The 20831-nt window shown below is 38.4% G+C and overlaps 1 protein-coding gene across 2 annotated transcripts in view; it reads right to left on the bottom strand.

Moving 5' to 3' along the window:
* LOC132258013 (octopamine receptor Oamb) overlaps nucleotides 1-20831 on the bottom strand; it is a 56773-nt gene that overhangs the window by 27403 nt on the left and 8539 nt on the right. Inside the window, exons 1-2 of one of the 2 annotated variants that reach the window (XM_059755106.1) lie at nucleotides 19040-19552; nucleotides 405-681 (exon numbers count right to left, since the gene is read on the bottom strand). The gene's annotated coding sequence lies outside the window, so the exon portion shown is untranslated. Of the gene's footprint in view, nucleotides 1-404; nucleotides 682-19039; nucleotides 19553-20831 lie in introns of those variants that run through there. The other variant, XM_059755107.1, reaches the window with a different exon arrangement.

The following is a 20831-nucleotide window of genomic DNA, read 5'->3' as shown; positions in this document are numbered from 1 at the left end:
AAAACCACTTATTTGGCTAAATTTAAAGACCGACGAGCTATTGCTCTTACGCATTGAATTATAAATTGTCATTTTCAGGCTCGAGGCATTGATTTATCAGTATGAATTAATACTGTGAAATTGAATTCGTTCTTCAGGAGATTATTTCTTCAGAAACAGCTCAGTTTGGCATCTGTGATTGACAATGCAGTTATCGGCTATTGTGAGATCAATTTTGGAAAACAAAGACAAGTTTGAGAAGATAATTTGCTACAAATTAATTCACCTGTGGTGATGAACCCTTGTCTTTATGCACGCATGCAAATGCAATTGTGCACTACAAGCCTTGATTTTCACGAAGCTTTCATGGGTTTTGCGTAGGAAGAGCATGAATGGTGGATTTAACAAATAATAGATCGACATACCTAGTCGTGATTGCGGTGATCCGAGCGGAAGAGTTCTCCTGCCCATTTTGAAGTTGATACTCGGTGCAACTGGGAAGTACCGGAAGCAGCCATGCAAGGATTCGAAATGCCAGATGTCAGTCACAGCTAAAAACTCACGCCCACACTCAGGCCCGTCTCACCGCAGAATGGACCGCAAATGGCACCATCATCCCCACATTTTTGGGGCTATACGCCCTCACACCCCCGGCGCCCGGCTCAACACCCACATCGGCGGCCAACGTGCGGCAACAATGATCTGGAAAGAGAGTGAAATCAGCAAAATTAATAGCACATTCTCCGGGGGCGAGGACGTTGACAAAACATAGATAGAAGCCCAACTACGTCACATTTACAAGAAGCGAGACGGAGTTCCAGGAACAAATTCATGGGGATTTGCCAGACACAGACGGGGAGAATTGCCTGGGAATATGTGACGCAATTCAGGCGCCTGATGTTTACATTCATATCTAAGAGAGTCGGAGCAGAGGCAATAATCCCAAGGAATTTATCAATTTACACATAGATCATTTAACATTTCATTTTGCGGTGTGTTTCACCCTCTAGGAAATCACAGTGCTCTCTAACCATGAGCTTTTAATTTTCACGCGCTTTCCCCACATCCATTCAATTTCTCATGCGAGACCCTCGCAGTGTCAAAATTCCGAATTAAATCCACACCAGAGGTGCTGTGGTAAATCACGAACTCAGAGCTCTGATGTCACTTAAGATCGATACCACATGGATTAATCATTGTGCTGCTAGAGGAAGCCGACAAACACGTCTGAGGTTGCGTCATTGACACTGAGACTTCATTCTAAGAACATTTGTCGTGTTCTCATTCACATTGCACTCAAATATTCAGCTAGGAGATAAATTTTAAAACGAAACACACGTGTACATAAATCCGGAATTTCTGAAGTGGAGTAAATTGAATCTCGATGTTAGATCACATTCTTTTCAACCACTTACACAGCTATAATTTTTTTTAGAGTTTTCTTTTAGGATGAAATTTTGCAGCAATATTTGAAATATGCACTGATACGGTTTCCAGGTATATTAAAAATTGTAAAAAATGTGTGCTTCAGAAAGCATCTCTTTGTCCCACATGAATCCCATAAAATACCACAGAAATGATGAAGTTTTCCAGTGTGTTTACCGAGCACTTCATTTTCCGCTTCTCTATTCCACATATTCCGCCATTGATGCAATCTTTCAAAGGGTTGTAATAAATTTGCAAGCGAGATTGGTATTCCGCCGGATAGAAGTTCCTGAATGCTGTTTATAAACCAAAATTCACAGCTTATGCATTGGATTTAAAGTCCAATTCTACAATTTAATGAAAGACATGTTTAATTTGTGCGAGAAATCATCCAGGCATCTGCCAAAGTTGCTTCCCGCAACTACCATATATCGTCTAATCAACCGTCTTTTGCTTCAGCAACACCTTTGGAAAGTCTCATAGTTTCCACTCAGTCGCACCTTTACTTCCGCTCCGCATCTCGAATCCACAGGGACTGCAAGTGCGGTGCACGGGGTTGCTGTAGTGTGTTGACAGTGCGAGGGTGTGAGCGTGTGTTATTCCGTATTATTTGTGGGCGGTTTCATGGGTGGTTTCGGGGTGTCCCACAATGTGGCTGTAACTCTCGCACGGGGGAGTAACTGGCATCTTCACGCAGTCCTCGTTGAGATAACTGGTGACAGGTTAATGGCTCACTGTGTGGCGCCCACGACAAGTAAAACGAGCAAAAAGTTCCGACTGCGCCAATTTATGGGTCTACTCCACCCCCACGGGAAATTGCCATATAGCGGGAATGTGTGGGTAAATAATATTTGTAAATAATTTTCAACATCATTTAGGATGAAATGGAATTTTCAACTCTACCACCTTGGCAAGTTTGTGAGACTCTTGACGTCAAGCTACAGCAATTTGGGGGATGTTCTGCTGATGATGACATTGATCTATCATGTTAGTCTGGTGAAGTTTCTCTCCTTGCCAAAATGTACTTACACATAATTGAATGTGATTAACACATTTAGTTTGCGATAAAGGGATTATCTTGCAAGCGGACCAAGTATTATAATGCAATTTTCGAGATTATTACTTGTGTTCTAGAATTATTTTCAACTGTTGATGAATACAAATGAAGCTGCAAAGTATATTATCATATACAATCCGAAAAAGTCGAAAATCAACTGTATATTATCATGCAAATTATGCTTCATAGAAATATTTTATACACAACATGAGTTCATTCACGCTCTGTTATTCCGGGAATTTTAGAACTAGTGGAACGGAAGAGAATAACAAGAATCTATGCGGATGCATTCTCGAGCTGAATTATTATTATTATGCTTTATATTCGTGTTATGAATTCCATTTGTAAAATACATATGTTTGTCTGACATCCTCTATTTGAAGGGGAAGGTAAACACCTCTTGGTAAACATCGAGATATTCCTGGAAGCCAAGTTATCGATGGTATCACAGTTCAGTACTTAAGGTATGCCGTGGAAAAATTCCATGATAGTGTGAGGCGTATGAGACCACTTGAGGGGATCGATCATGTGGAGAGGGAAAAAAAATTGAGAAAATTGTGTGAATGTTTGAATGAAATTCATCCCTGGGTCACCCATTGTGTGTGAACAAGGTTTTGATTAATAATTTATGAGGAAATCGTCAATATGTGTGGTTATACGTTGTGGAAGAACATAATTCCAAGGATGAGTAAAACATTTATTGCCTTATGATAAGAGCAGACCCAATGACAATGTCAATGGCGTCACCCTCGTGCTTTTCTCCTTCTATAAATTCTTTTTATAGGGTCGTGAGATATTTTTATAGCCCTCGAGAGACTATTTACAATCAATTCATTCCGCCAAGGAGCTAGAATTGAGTGTGAATTCGAAGAAATATTTCCGTTTTTTTGCGGCACGGAAAATTCCACCTATATATTGCCGCTCGCCATGTCCGTGTCCTTCGACTGAGCACTGTAGACAGGAAAATCAAAAACAACCCCAAATAACAATGTTATGCAAATAGAGTGGGTGAAAGAGAGGCTAACTTGGAGAATTCATTGCCATAATTCTCCCTTGGTGTTAAATTGTGGCGCAAAAAAGTTTTGAGTTTGCTTTTCTGTTTGTCTTTTTTTCATTTTATAATAAATCAGCATGAAGTAAATTTGCAAACATTGTTTAATTTAGGATTGTGGATTTTTTTTAACCTTATGTAAATACGCAATATAACACTGTTTCACACTTTTTTCACCCATTTCTGCTGTCTGCTTATTGCTGAAATCTACAATGACAAAATCTATTCGAAATTGAATATTCATTGCTGAGCATTATATGGTGTTATGTACATACGCACCTAAATAATTCTAATGGGAGCGAACCATGAGCAATTCGGTTGATTTGCTATATGGGAATTTGGCACAAATTGAAATCGAATCAGCGCAAGAAGCTTTTGAAAAAGCCCGTTTCTACGGTGAACGTTAAATTGGATGGAGGCGAGCGGGAAAATTTAAGGGTCATCGAACGCGGAGGCGCAATATGCCAATTAGAGCAGTTGAAAGCAAGCTCAATTGTTGCCGATGCGAAGGGACAAAAGGACACTGCTATCAGTTGTGACTGTCTACTGAAAACACACATAAATGTTGTCATTCTTAATCACCGGCTTATGAGAGCTTTCAAATGTAATTCAATAATTGAATGGCATAGCTTTGCAAAATCTATTGTGCGGCGCTCGTTTGGCTGGCACATATCATTTAGTGTGAGATTTAACTTTAGACAATTTATTCCCGACGCCACAATCACGTCAAGCGCATTACGGCCATGCAAAAATTGATTTCCTGCCCATCTTTACATGAATTTGCCATTCAATGTGTTGAAATATTTTAATTTTCATCACTCAATTCACTCAATGATTTATAGTGGAAGACCGAACACATGGCGCAGTGCTAAATTACGCATAAGAATTTTATAGATTGCAGTTTCCATTGCATTTCTCTCTTCATTCACAAACTTTTATGGGTGTTTTATTGATTGCACCGTCTCCAAAGCCATAAAACTTTATACTGTTGCATACTCAATGCACTCTTGAACAAATTGTTAACTCTATTTATGCGCATTATTTGGTCACACAATTACTTAGTTTACTGTGTATGAATTGCTGTTGAAATATTGAATATTAATTAGAATCACAACGTGAATTCGTTGAATTTTTTCCCCCTTAAAGTCCATCAAAGCTTTCGGTCTCACACCAAATTGTCTGGCTTTAAGTGGGAAATTTAAGGCACTTTGCCATCATGCTTTCGGCGCAAAAACTCCATGTCATGGCGATGGTAAGAGAAGCTTTTGAAGTCTCACATTCACTAATAGAAAAGCTTAATGGCATTTGAGGAGAAATTAATTGAAAATCAATGAACGACGTCTCATCTTCACATCAATATGTATCATCGATATAATTATATTCTACACATAAAATGCTTTATGATTTTTCCTATCGTGCTATTGTAAGAAGAAGACTTTCCATTAGGTTTCGTTAACACTAAATATCTAGTTTACTTAGTTGTCTTGTTGCCAAACTCCTTCGTATACAAAACAGACATTGAAGAAAAGAAATCTTCACAATGTAAAATGATTCAGAACTACTTTTGTAACATTTTGCTTTCACTCAACGCCCACAAAAAAGAGAAAATAGTGGTGAAATCCTTGAGAAAAATCATTGGGAAACATTTCCATGGTTTATTTTATACCCAGCAAATCTATTTTTCCCCTATTCCAAATTTGCTTACACGATAGCACATATTTTCAACGGTTCAGCTATTCTATTTGATAAATAACCTCTCACCACCGACAAGAAAGTTTCCACTGTAAAGGCAAAATAACACCATTATCGGTCCACGAGCCTTCCTTCACGGTGGGTATAATTTTAATAAAAGTTCGTCGTGATTGTAATAGAGATTGCCTCATTCAGTAGATCAACACTCGTGCCATGAGGCGTGGATTTTATATGGGAATCTTGAAAAATACAGACCCAATTTCAATTCATAAACTTCACTTTATGGACTGACACATGGATTGGAAATTCAAATAATATACTCAATTAATACTGTTTTGCTACAGTGAATTCTAATAAATATTATGAAACTCACAGTCACAGCTCATAATGCTATATTGTCTGAAACAAATCTCATACAGCTGAATGTACTAATTAGTGACCTTTCATCTTATGCGAAAAGGTCATGCTTTTAACTTTTTCATTTAATTTTTCCTGAGTTACGATGTTCAAGTCATCAAGCGAAGTTCACAAAAGAAATGAATTAAGCGGATTAGGAATAACCCAGACACTTCGCATGAAAGTAATTTTTGTTATCATTCTCGTGGGAAATATTTTGTGTAAAACAATGAGAAAAGGGACTAAAAAAAATACAATTGTCGCTGTGGAAATGTTAAATTCGTTTATTAGTGCACGTTATTATAATATGCACGAGAGAGTAGATGCAAAACAATTCTTGACGTACTATATGTACTCTGAAATCCTTAATGCAGAATTATAAGAATGTCTATAAAGTCAAATGCGACGGCTTAATTAAGGACTCTTCACTCGTGATTCTCATGAATTGGATTGTTTGTTTTACGTAAAGATTCGTCTTTTGTCACCCCCGCGACAGACAATGTGGGCGATAGACAAGTGAGAAAAGGACCTGATTCCACCCTCGAAAGCATTCCTAGATTCCTCCAGCCGTGCCTTTGTTGGAAGAGTAATGGCCGATTAACCTTTGGGCGGGATTCTTTTTCGCGCAGCGAAACTGGCAGAATTCCCAGGCGAGAATATATATTGTATGCAAAGGTGACACATTTTCTTGGCGACTGAGCACGTTCTCGATTAATGCGCGTGGAGGTGAAAGTCCTCCCGCAGCATAATTAATGTGCTAATGACCTCACGAGTGTGTTCGTCAGAAGCTATCTTGTGGCGCATTTTCAATTCAATTGTCGACACATTGAGTTAATTATCAAACGTCGGGTGGCTTTTCTTGCATGCCATGGCTGTTGAGCGGAAATCACTTGGCTGCAAGATTTCCCATCGTATATAGTCGTCGCAGTCCTCAAGACACATTCCAGACAGCCAAGCTGTGACTCTGTATGTTGTCATGGTATTAAAATCTATGCAAAGTAATTTCATGATAGCGCTCTCATCGTGAATTTCTCCATTCTCACCCTTTATGCTTTCCAGCATAGAGAGAGCATTGGGGGGGGGGGGGAAAGAAGTAGAAATAATTCTCATGTAACAATATCAGAAAATTCAAGCCAGGGAAATGTAATGCCACCGAAAAGGTGTGTGTTTGCACAGCAATTGGTGGCTGTTGTTAGACCGTAAAACCTCTGAGGTACAAGTTCTCAGTGTGATTAAATTAATACACCATCAGTGCCAAAGGATGGTTGGATTCTCTATAGCGTGCTGTGAAGTGGGTGGAAGAGCGACAATTTATAATTCATTCGGCATATGAACAGCTGCAGTGCCACAATGCCAGGGTAAATTGCAGAGAGACAAGTGTAATCGGGAGAAATACACACTCTATTTTGATCCACTAGCACTGTTTATCATTCCCTAATTGCATTTTCCTGGTTTAAGCAAAGGGTGGCTTCACGAAGTTGCATCAACTCAGCATTTGTACACACAAGACGATTGTTGCCTTAAATTGCTATGAAAAACAACCACCATGCTGAGAGGTGCATCACAACAGTGCTTGAAAAGTCACTTGTGTACAAACGAAACACCATTCTATTCACATTGTAATTCCCTTTTGCAAAATCCACTCGTCATATTCAACTTGCGAATTAACTTTTAAACTCAATTGTGGAAAGCACAACAGAATTGTAAATGATTTCCTCATCCACCGCAAATTAAAGTGGCAAATGAATTGGGCGCCTATTTATAGATTAGGCTAACCCACAATGCGAAAATATTTCTCATATGTATAGTGTCTATTTCTGAATGAAACATTTCAAATTATCCAATGCCATAACGGCGCACACAGTTTGACTTTTTGAATTTGGAGGCAATCTGCGTGATGTGTAGGTTTTTAAAGTTCATGTTTCTGCTTCATTTTCTTTTTAATTCACCTGGAAACACCTTGGTCTCCTTGATTTAGATGTAATTAGAATTTAATTGGCGCTTTTATTCAAAGGTCCTGGATTTATGACACCCTTGAGACGAAATTGATTAGAGTGAAAATTGAAGCGTTTTAATCAGAATGGTAGTCACAATGCGGTAGTAAAGCAAGAACACTACGGATTTACAACTGAAAAGCAAGAGATGTTCAGCGTGAAGCTCAGATATAACCCAATTTGTCTTCATTTTCATCCACAAAATTCACAAGACGACTTGGCATAGTAAATTGTGACTCTCGCTTGGCGAAATTTACGTTTTTTGGTCAATTCGTGCGGAATGATGCTATAAATATAACCCCATTTTGCCTAGACTGTAACCCTCAACAAGAGGAGGTCTCTCTCTCTCTGTCTCTGTCCCGCACTTCAAAATATCACCCCATCGTTCTCATGAATAATAAAATCACTTTGGGATTATTAATTCGACTCTTCCTTGTGGCGCAGTGTTTGTGTCATTTGATTTATTACCTTCATACATTTCTTAATTTAATTGCGCCCACCCCATGACGTTGGGGCAAATGAGGCTCAAAAAGGGTGCCAAATCCAGCAAATCGCTGCGCTCTTAGCGCACAAATGACATACTTTCCGAGTCGCTTTAGTGCTGCGAAGCGAGAAAGTCAAGAAGATTTGCAGTGTGAAATTGTGGATGTCGAGTCAAATGCACATAATTTTTACGATTCAATAAACTTTCCACATCATCCCCACATCTCGGATAGGATTTATTAAAGTTCTATTAACAGATACCAACCATCTCGTCATTTCATCCATATTACTCAGTCAGATAGGAGGAAAGATAAGTGCAAAATCTAATTTTCTCTTCGTGTAATTTCTATACATTTTTCTTGTCACCTTTCTCAGTGCCATTAAGGAAACGTGTTCGAGGATGCTATATATACTCTGTGTGCTCATAAAGCACACAAAACTCTCTGGTCTATCTGGACTTTCTTGAAGAATTCTCCTCACTTAAAGCATGTACTCGAAGGAATTTTTCATATTATCAAGTAATGTGCGGGAAATGAGCAGATTTAAGCGTGACAAAATGTGTCTAGTACCGGCCAATGTATGTGAAACGATGCGGATATTTGTGATTTGAAGATAACAAAATAAGCTATTACGGCGGAAATTTAAAACGAAATCGATGTAAAATTTACAATGTGTACACAATGATATTGGCATGTATTCTTCAGCTAACTGAACTATATATATTTGCATTGGGATTCAATGTAACACGCAATCTGTGCAATAAATATTCAGCTTCGGATTAACAGTTCCAGTGAAATTGTGTTTGAATTGCCACAAATCCACATTGAAATAATATTGGAAAGCTTTATTTGGTCATGAGATTGAGTTCTTGATGCAATTCTCCCTCTCTCTCTCCGCTCCATAAATTGTATATTGGACAAACAGAGAGGAAAATTCAGGAATATTGCCAAAAGCAAGCATTCATCACGCAGTGTATTATCAAAACCAAACTGTGGCAGTGGAAGAGAACGAAGCTTTAGAATGGAAGGGAAGTATATCAAGAACAACCTTCACCTATCATATTTGGCATGGAAGACTTCTCACTGAGATGATGAGAAACTTGATTGATGATCATGACAGCTTTCATCGAGGCTCTCATCTCGACGCACTTCATCTCCACAGACTCGCTTTTTATAGCCCAACATAATAAAGCATGCCGCCAACTGCTGGTCAATTTTGCTGTGGCTCATATTTGTATCAGACTAATGACTGTGTCAAAATGAAAAGTTTTGTTAAACATTTGTGAATTACAAGAGCCAAAAGGGGGTGATTTTTCCCTCAAACTTACAAAATTTATGAATTTACATTAGGAAAGTTTTCCTTTTTGGATTCCAGCTTGCTTATGGATAACAATCAAATCGTGAATTTTTAACTTTATCCGAAATAGGTTGGATCCTCATTGTGTTTTGAATGTAATAAAATATTTAAATATAGCTTGGTCATAGATTTACATTATGTAGCAACATTAATGGGATGAAAAGGTTTATTTATAGAGTCCCTCGCTGACTCTTCCGTCCTTCTACGGCTATAGTCCTAAAACTTTGCGAGTCATTATTGAACTACTTCCACGACTCAAAGTTATTTTCAATACACTATCATAGACCAAACCTCTCCAACACAAGAGGAGAGCAACAGAGAGTGATTTATTTTAGTCTCACCACCCATGCTTCATTTATTGATTGGAGTCTGTCTATTTATCAGGCATGGCACTTGTCTTCTTTCCATTTTTCAGCCTCAAAATGTGGAGTTTTTCCTCAATTACCAGCACTTCTGTAGTGATTTCGATGATCCTCTTTGATCATTCAATCATCTCCTGAATGTACTTGTTTACAAACAAATTGTGAGAAAAATCACGCAATTCCTCAAGTGATCAAATATCAGCGAAAGCAAACCATTAGCATTTTCATGTCGTTCCGCAGTGAATGTTTCAGTGAAGGAATTCAATATTAAAACCCTCTTAATCCATCAAGCAAGGTTAAAGCTCAAACCACTTAATTATCCAAGCTGTAATTGTTATGAATAGGCCAGTAGCTAATAATTTCTAATGTCTTTTTTATGACGATTAGACGGCAAAAATAATTGATTACATAGCTGGAAGGACTATTGTGATGATACGCACTTCTGGGAGCACTTTTAAGTGTTGCCTGAAAAATGCTCAATGGAATTTGTCTTATTCAAGTCAGAGAAAATTCTTTTCGAATAAAATTTTGCAAGTCACATTTAAGGGAATATAAATAGCAAACTGCGCTCTCTCGTAGAACTGTATTTTCGTTTTAATGAAAATGAAAATTTAGCATAAGCGAAAAGATATGTTTTATTTGGATAAAGTTAATTGTTAAACATTTTTCTGAGCTACTTCCTGGCATTTGATTGGGTGTCATAAATTGTGGGTACAATTCCGCCTCATAAAGTGTCAATTTCACTGTAATAATAGCAGAAAGACAGGGTAGAATAAAATTTCTGTTTGGCGGAGTTATTCATCAAATGGTGAGAACGCTTTTATTAGCATTTATATTAGACACTTTGCATTCATTTTGGGTGCAGAGCGTATAAGAACCCTCAACTGCGAAGTTTGGTGGCAAATACGACAGACATTTCGACAATTCAGTTCGGAGATCTTCCTAGTATAGCACGAAATGAGAAATAGCTTCTCTGGTCGTTCATAGAAAAGCAGTTATAGGATTGAAAGTGGAACAAAAGTTAAAGCATTGCATATTTGTGGCATCAATTATTATTTACATTTTCCCTCTGATTTGTTGTTGAAAATTAAATTCTAACTTAAGTACCTTTTACAGGCATCATGATATTTTCTAACCATGATGCAATTTTGCTTCGCCTCGCGCAAATTATATTAGATGTAAAATAGCGAAAGAGGAAATACATTTAAGAGTTTTTATCAAATTTCCCATTACACAATTTATGCAGGAAAGTCATTTTGTATTCACCACGTTTTCTCTGTCCATCAATTATAGCAACACAAAGATTCTCCACTCTTCTCACAACACACCCTTGTCTTTTACTCTGCTCCTGGCACAAAAGCACGTTCATATTCATTGAAAATCAGTCTCAGTGCTTCCACAACGGAGGTAAGTGAAAGAACAAGGTGGAAAACTGCTTTTTCATTGCATCACTGAATGAATGTGCACCAATGGGAGCATTCCTATTGACTTTACTCTCATTTCTTACCGCATGCGTTATGAAAAATTGCACTGCTTTTCATCTATTGAACATCACAGAGGTGTGGGGAGTGTGCATTACTATATACACTCCATGAAAAGCTCTATAGGAATATGTTGGAAAGTAATCATCAAAAATCGAATGAGTTCACAGCAAACCTTTATAGTTGGGAAGATGAACATTTTCACGGTTGAAATTTTTCTAAAACCTCGCATAAAACATCGAAACTGTACGCTTTTCCAGTGGAATGTTCATTAAATCCTTCGTGGTTTATCCTGTAAATCAAACCAGCAAGGGCTGGTCTAATTATAACATTGTAGCATAATTAATTAGTAGCTGTTACTCAAATTAAATTGATCTGTTCCATTCAAATAAATTCTGTGGTGAATCCAATGATGTTCCTTTTGTTGCATACCCAAAAGCACTCGGCTGATACCCAACTAAACCATGGAAAATTCGCATGGATTGTATGGAAAGCGAGAGGCAGAACGGACTACTCTAATGTGATTTAGTTGTACAAAACGGCATCGTATATTTGTGCACAGCTCACTCTTAAACGTGCATTTCACTATAAAATGTCAATTAAAGCAATTATACTTGCACATGAGATGTGGCTTCCAAAGGAGAGATACCATCATTGGTCAGCTTGGTCAGCAATCACCATCCCATTCATGTTACATGAATGTCCCTAGTGGCCCACAACCAAATGTACCATTGCTCCGCGAGGAAATCAATAAGGTTGATTGATTATTTACCTAAGAAATGCATTGGGAATTTGTTATAGCATTTCCTGATTGTCTCGCTTGAAAATTCTTCAACTTGTGATCATTAGTGAATTTGAAAATTACTTAAAGATTTTAACTAAAACATTCAATCCCTGAATATTAAAGATGCTCCACAGATTTAATGAAATTCACTTAATTCTAGACACACTGAAATTATGTCTTTCATAGAGTGGAAAGTTTAATTATTCGATTGGATGGGCAAGAGATTTCACTCACCACAAAATGAGTGCATTTAGCATTAGAGTTGCGAAATTGAGTCTCTCATGAAATCCACAACACCCGAGCATCTACAACACTTGTCACTTAATGAGACACTCGACATTTTGTATCTCAGCTGTCATATGCTCTGGATATGGCTTTCATAAACCCTAATGGAAGGACAATGTTTGGTGCTATTTGCTCTGATCTATGTGATATTCACACCAGAAAATCAGAGAGAGAGAAAATTTTGCAGCTTCGATGAATTAGACTGAGGTGTACATTCATAGACTTTCAGCAAATTATGGCCAGGAATTCACCAAATCATTCATCGTCGCAATCAAATAGTGTGCTGAAGTGGCAAATTGAACGCCAAAGTTTTCTCCATTGACCAAATTGATGTGGACAGTCTTCAGTTATACTCTAGACTAGATGATATTTGGTGATGAATTATTCAATTAGAACATTTCATATAAGCAATCAATTGAGCATCAATTTGAGGAGAAAAGTTTGTGGGAAAATTCGGAATATTTGCTCCAAGTCTGTTTGTGCTTCGAGATTTATATGTTTTCCTCCTCACACTTGCCGCCCACATTTTCACCAACATTTATTAGCTTCCTCTCATGCATTCAACTCGAAATCCCCAAGTCAACACGAAACGTGGAGGCACGTAGAATCCACTAGAGGTCCCTGTGAATTAATTTAAAGTCTTCTTCTTACTGTGGGTGATAGTTTGTACTCTATTGAAATGTCACCCCCATCGGGATTTGAAATGTTTGGGATTACGTTCCTCGTGCAAGCCACGTAAGAATTTCCCTTAGCATCTCAAAGACTCTCTGATTCCCAGCTGCATCGTCGTGCAGTATCGCCCGATAAAGTGGCATTTCCTCGTACTAACGCCACATGAAGGCAACACATGGCAATTTAAAATGCATTTCACTCTCCTATTGCACTAGAGATTGATGATGGCGTCAAGTTGCATTCTGGCAAAGATCGAGATATGAAATCACGGTGAAAATTCATGCTCATCAGGGAGTCCTGTTTAGATTTATGAGCAAAATCAATTATCTTCTCTACATAAATTTTGCCTCGATCCGGTTGCATTGTTAACTTTATAAACGTCTTAGCAAGTAACTTGCATACAATAATTATATCCATGAATCAGTTGCTAACATAGGAATTAGAACACTTATAAGATCGATGTCTTAAGTTCTAATTTAACACGATCTTCCCCTCAAACACAAATGCGAAGAGCATCAGAATTTAGTTATTACGTATCACAAGTGCAAACTTTCCTCCATATGATACATAGTTCTTGGTTGAACAAACATACATGTACATATGGCATTCTATGTTTTAAGAGGAGAATTAATGTGTTAGCCATCTGAGTACGTATGGCATTAAATGAGTATCTAGACGAACACACAAGTTGCAGAATTGCCCCAATAACATTTAGTTGAGGAGACACTTTTGGGGAGAATTTGATGAATGTATTACCATATTCAGTGCGGTAGGAAGTACAAGGACTTAGTGTGAAAGTGTGCATGGCAAAATGTGGAAGAATGAGAAAGCATTTTATTAGTCATTTCTGGAAGGTACACATAAAATTTCAGGTCTGGGTGCCAGAAAGTTGTGGTTTTCTCTGCTGCGATGTCTCTCTAGTACTTAAAAGCTTAAATTACGACTCTTGCCAACACAGAGAGAACTTTGCAAAAGTTTCTTTAAAATGCCAAAAATGTTTACGACTTTTTGAACAGAAAATTGAATTGAAATACCCTGAGAAGAACCGACCAGAATTGTATTTGACTATTGTTTGGTGGCTTTCAGAAGATTTTGATGGCTTGAAATTCTGAGAAATTCACCCAAATTCATCTGATTTGATTGATATTATACCTCCATCTTAATGGGGGGCATTTCTCGTCGACACAAGGTCGAGTGCCGCCGGGAGAAGTTGGGGCCAATTGGAGAGATTATATGAATGGCAGGGATGGAGTTGCTGCATTTGATGTCAATGGTTTGCGGCACAACAGTCAAGTATACCTGGACGTCTCTTCAACAGATTTGTTGATTCACCCCTCGAGCCAATAAACCAATATCATTCTCACTTCTGTCTTGCACTGGGATATAAATTAAATTCTACCAGGGATTTTGGATTTAATTTATTGTGTCTAATTGTTTAATTAAGTATAGCAAATCGCCAACGGCGGTGCTCCTCCGTCGTCCGCTAAAAAAGCTCTAATAAAATATTCCTCTCTGAGTGTAATTTTTAATTGTCCTCCCTCCGCACGGGCGTTGAAATTGCCACCCGGAGTGCGAATGGAGGGTGCCTAAAGACAGAGAGAAGTCTCATTATTCTCCAGTCGTAATTCAATTCGTCATTTGATTCTTTGTTTTTGCCGGATCATACTCAATTGGGCGTCTCATCGTGAGATGCGGGTTTTTGTCCTCCTCCAGAGGTTTCTTCTGAAATTATCAAGGGCTTTTAGGAATATTTACGCTTCATTAAAGACAATTCAGTGCAAATCTGGCGTATCGAATACACACAGACGAAATACAAAGTTTTCATCTGTTTTGTATGATGTATTAGTTTCAATATCAGTCTTTTATCACTATTTTAAAACTTTCTATCTCTTTTCTAAAGAAAATCCGTCATTGCTTGCTCACTGAGAAAGTTATGATCATATAAAAGTTTCTACATTTCCAGGAAATCCCTCACAGTTGTTGAGCAAATGGATGCGGATGAATGACATAGATAAATCCTTCGTTGTGAATTAAGCTCCAATAATACAAGTAATTCCAGGTCCCTAATGAGATCCTTTGCACCTTCTGCTCCGCACTTTTATATTCGCCCCGCAGTCTTATCTAAAAATAGATGGTGACCATTGACAGAGGGTCCACGAGTTGGGGCGGAAAGTGAAAAACCTGACCTAAATCTTGATGTTTTCCCACACATTCCCGGCGCAATAGGCGAAAATCATCTCTTCAGCAGCAACACATTTTCCTGTGCGGACTCCAGTAATTTTATTCTACACATGTTTCATTTATCTATCATGTCATGGACAGACATCCTCGCACTTTTGCACGGGATCGTAACCCAAAGCGTGTGCAGGCGTTGGAGTGAGACCACATCTCCTCGGGATTTGTCGCTTTTTTATTGCCCACCACCCTTTGAGTGTGATGTACTTCCTGATGTTGTGAACGTTTCGGAAAGGAGGAACACCCTCAAAGCCATCGAGCGATAACTCTATTTTATTTATTACTGTCCACGAGTACTCGACCGTGTGGTCGTTCTCCAGTCAACCAGCGGCCACGCTTGTGTGGGGCGGAATCCAATAGAAAATTAATGCTTCCTTGAGAAAAATCAATCCAGCAATCCCTACAGCTCCACACTGGCTCATACGATTAAAAAGGAATTGCTTCCTGTGCGCTTGTCTGTCGATTTTTACAGCAGAAATTGAAGAAATCTGTAGCTTCAATACTTTAACCCATTGACTATACTTTCTTGTATTGAATAGAAAATGTTAAATTGCACACATGCATGTTCGATTTCTCTTTCTCTTCCTTACATCTTCTGTCAGCGTGAAAAAGTACCCTGAAGTATGTATCTCTGAGAGAGTGAGAATCACATCTCACCCACAAGGATTTGTCGGAATTTAATCCGTGCCACTGAAGGAGAAAAATTCCTGGAAATCCTTCAATTTCCTTCATTGGAGGGTGTCTGCATTTTAATTCGCACGCAGATGCGACAGAGCTCCTTAGCGTTGCCGCCGCGTGGTTCGGATGAGGCAGCGAGAATTCATGAGGGCAATTGAAGGCACCCCATCTCACACCGCATATAAGGCTCCGTGGGGCCCAAGAGACGAATGATTGAGATTCTGGCGTGTGTAATAAATGAGGACAATTCAGAGGATACATAATCCATTCCGCCCTCCCCCATGATTGGCTCAATTGTTTTCTTACTGTGCCCGTCCGGCAACTATCAAACCTCTGGCCGGGGGTTGCGAGTGGTGTAGAAAAAAGGCAGCTGACTTGAGACATATCGGATGGCGAAGATGGAGAAAAAGAGGATTCCCCGGGAAAACACACAGGGCGCACGATATATTGATAAATGTAATGCGTTTACTGGAGGAGTGTCGAAGAGAAATGTGCCAGCAGATCTCTCATCGGCAGGGTGGCTCTCCCTCATTGAATAAATTGATAATGAAATTGGAGCAATAATTCCTCACTGGTTATCCTTGCCGGCAAAGGCATCACCCATATGTTGACTCAATATCGATTGCCAAAGGAGACTCCCACCCATGAAATGTCAAGAGTTTTAACAAATAAAAGCACCCCCAAGAGAATTTCCAACCAATAACCACTCAAAGAATGAGTGTACACAGAGTCTGTAAAAAATTCTATTTACACTGCAAGCCGTGTTTTTCCATGGGATGCTCCTCTGCGTAATTTCAGACCAATTGAGCTTGAATGTTTGGGCATTACGGTGCAAATACCCATGAAAGAAGGTATATGGTTGCACAGGTTGCGTGAGATTTGGTCGTGTGAAACTTAACAATATTGAATATTGAATATTGAATATTCTCAAGCAATTATCAACTCTTTTTATGCATATTCAAAGTTTTCACGGCAAATTGAGTAGACAGTTTACTAAGCACTTGCAAATGGTTAAAATTGATAACTTTTGATTAGTCTGACTCATATGTACACATTGGTTATGAGAGTGTAATTAAGTTCAAAGCGCAATGTCTCTATTTACATACAATTGCTTTCATAAGTCTAACATATTTTGAACTTTAATTTTCTCTGAATATACATACGAGTAAACATTATGGTTCAAATTCATACATTTTGACGCCTAATCTTTAATATGAGAATTTTCTAATATAAATTATTCCCATCAGTGGATTTACCTTAATCCAAGGATTTTTCCATCATCCTCAATTTTTTCCCGGGATATTTTCAATATGATTATCCATATTTGGAGTAGAATAATAAGCCGCACTTGTCCAGTAATCGTTTATGATGGGTGAGAGAAAGAAAAACAGACATTCATCGTGTCACAGTAGATTTTTGTCGCAGCTCATATTTAATTTAACACCCATTTGTGTTGATCAAATTTCAGTGAGAATTACGATTCTCTTATTATCCACGATAATCCATCATTTTCTCTGGACAGAAAAAAACCCCATTTATTATTTATTTGTCCACAATTTCCAATAATTTGCTGTGGTGAAGTTGTGATTAAATGTGCATATTTGATATTGTTTATTTACAGATTTTACTTTCCATACTTTTTGCCCCGGGGGAAACTTAACAGATGTGATATTGTGTTTCTTCTTATTACACACCGATTTGCTTGGTTTCCGCTTGACCGCAAGAGTGGTGAAAATGATCCGTCCGCAAGAGTGGCGATATTTGTTGCAACAAGCCGATAAATTTATATGTTCCTCTGTGTATGTTTTGAATTCTAAAGCAATTTTCTCAGCTGAGATTTAACTGCTCCATTTCACTTAGTGGCCATGCCAGAGGTGTTCCGTGCAAGAAATAGCCACGTTGTGCTGCGGCAGAAAATTTTCAGCCACACAAATGCTGTGAATATTTCATAAATGGCAATTTTCACACAATGCAGATAGTGTCTTGTGTATTTTCTCTGGGCATATGTTTTTCCGATTATTTCCTTCCTTCTCAAGTGTATTGAAATAAATTATTCTCGGTGAGTGTACATTTGGGAAAAGTTTCTCCGAGGGAGAACTCTTGGTGCGAGTTTGAGGCGGGTCCGTGCCCAAACCACCTTGGCAGTTTCTCTTGTGCCCAGGATCCGACGTGTTCAGAATAATCGTCATTGTAATTTCGCACATCGTTTGAAGATACGGGCCTTCAGAGGAGCATGGCTCAAATGTCTGAACAAAATAAGTGATGATGGACGGGATAATTCAAATAAAGAAAATTAGCATTATTTTCTCTTATATTCTCCTCTTTCACGTCACCCAAGATACCCTCGAAACACACAAAAAACTGTCACACATTTTTACATGATATTAAAAACTGACAATGGAATCAATCTAAATAACCTGAAAGTTCAACAACTATCAAAAATATATTTTATTTAAAATCAGAATTAATTTGATTTTGATTCGCTATCCTTTTCCAGGGAAAGAACTTGGAAGAGAAGATGTACATAAAAGAGATTGAATACCGTAAAAGTCATGAAAAGCATTGCATCAATTACTGAATTGAGAAAAATTTCATGAAAAGTATTGAGCTACACATCCTTTCAGCAGACTATTTAAATAATTTGTTCACTGCACAACAAACTCGAGGGCACTTTTAATCCTTTTTATCCGCTGAAATTCTTTTTTTCATTCCATCTTGCGAGAATTCATCGTGGTGTTTATGGTGTAGAGCTGGCTAATTGAAATTAAATCACGTAGGAGAAATATTTCTCTCATGAGAAAACATCTCTCGTGCAATTATAAAAGTTGCGAAGAATGTGAGAAGTAGTATAAGTATACGAGAATTTTTTTTTCACTAAATTGTGCTCACAGGCATGACTCGAAAAACCTCCATTGGGAATTGTGATGATTTTGGGCCAAGAGATAAAATTAGCATTTTAATGGCAACAATCATAACACCAATACAGCGAGAGATTGCCAGATAAATTAATTATATAATGACAAATTGCTAATTCGGATGTGGTGGACCAAACGCAAAAGGTTGACAATATTATGTTGTGAGATAGAGTTAATCACACTTTAATACATACATCTGAACGAGTGATTGTGCCGTGGTTTTAATTGACTGGCTGATTGGATGTTTTGCAAACACAGACTGGTCAACAATCACTCCAGAATGTCTCTCTATTGTGAAGCTAAATATCTATTGAACTCAGACTGAGTGTTTTTTTTTACCACTTTCAGAACACACAGTTTGTCACTTTAGGGCATTTTGCACAATTCAGCGTTTAACAATAATTGTGTCAAAATTGCACCGATTCACTTTTGGAAGAGTCATCCCGACGGTTAGAATTCAAACGGAGGCTGTGACGAGAATTTTAATGAAATGCATTCAATCACTTCAATTGATGAGTAACGCAGGCAATTTTTAGGCAGGGAAAATCACTTGTCATGAGCTATTTTCTTCACAGAAAAGACATGAGATCTTCAGTGTAAATCAGAGGCCGGGAGTGTCAGAAAACTGAGAGATAATAAAAATTGTTCACACAAGAGATATAGCAATGCGCACGAGAATTGCCAGAAGCACGACGTTATCAGCGTGAACACCGAGATTCAACTGAATTTACAGCGCCAAAATTGTTGCTATCAACATAGGAAAGACGGGGAAAGTGTCGTTGAATTTTCCCAACACACTCCAACGAAAGCCAGCGCACGAATGGCCAACGATAAGCTCCGAAGCTCGCCGCTGTGCACTTTCGAAGCTATGCCGGAGCTTTTTCCGTGACACTGGCGCGCCGAAGGTGAATGGAGAGGCACCCAGACTCGGACGCCGGGGTGTGGGTCGAGTGCAGGGACCAAGTGGTCCACCCACGGGGGTCCTCGAAGTTCGACTTGCGTGGTGTTCGGCGTGTCTCAACTTCCCATGAATTATTTCCCCCCATTCATCCTTTGCCAGGGGGAGGGACAATCTGCTGCCTGACGACATTTTCACCGAAGCAAAATAATCCCAAACACCCTATTGATGATGCGGGGTGAAAAACACACCGATAAATTACATCCTCCACCCCACATTCCTCCATCCAACCCATCGACTCTCCCGGGACTTTTCACTGAGATTTTAATCAATGAAAAATTCATCCTTCCTATAACCCAATAGACTTTTTTTCACCTCCACCACTTTTGGGTGTCCAATCGAGGGAATTGAGACTATGGACAGTAATTCCAAGCTTTCAATTATTGTATAAAATTTTAATGCTCTGTACCTTGTTTGAAAGCTTTTTCCGTTCAAAATGCGCCCACCGGCGTTGATGCAAAAATAAAAATTCCGAGAAACGCGTGACTTTTTAATGGAAAATAATTGGGATAATTGATATTTGTAGGGTTTTTTTCCGAAGAAATAATGAATTTTTTCCTGGAATAATCACGTTTAAATAAATTCAATAACCAGAGACAAAGTGTTATGTATGTATAGTCCAATTTTACATGTTTTTTTGTATTGCCTGCTATATTCGCAATATTCGCCCTCCATCATTCGTTCGCTCTTTGAATTTTACTCCAATTATTCCTTTAGAGATTACTCGTGATAGTTTGTTATCTAAAACCTCCTGTAATTATAACTCATAAGTTCATTTATAAATACAGTTTCTCTGCTTACATAGGTTAAATATGCACTGATTGAAGAGTCTTATTTTCTCAGCCTAACAGTTTGATGCGAGTTGTTTTGCCGCAAATATGAACCCCCTTTAGAAAATAGAGCTGAAAAGTTATGTCTGTTTAAAGGTCAAAAGCTTGGTCGAAAGCTACTCATAATTTTCAAATGTTTCAGTAATAAAGTTTTCTCTTCGCCTGGCTCTTCTCTCGCAAAACCAATTGAGGAAAAAC

Source organism: Phlebotomus argentipes, unplaced genomic scaffold (genome assembly GCF_947086385.1).
Source record: "Phlebotomus argentipes unplaced genomic scaffold, Phlebotomus argentipes genome assembly scaffold_4, whole genome shotgun sequence".
Taxonomy (NCBI): domain Eukaryota; kingdom Metazoa; phylum Arthropoda; class Insecta; order Diptera; family Psychodidae; genus Phlebotomus; species Phlebotomus argentipes.
Note: the sequence above shows the minus strand (reverse complement) of the source record. Positions and strands in the feature narration are given on the sequence as shown.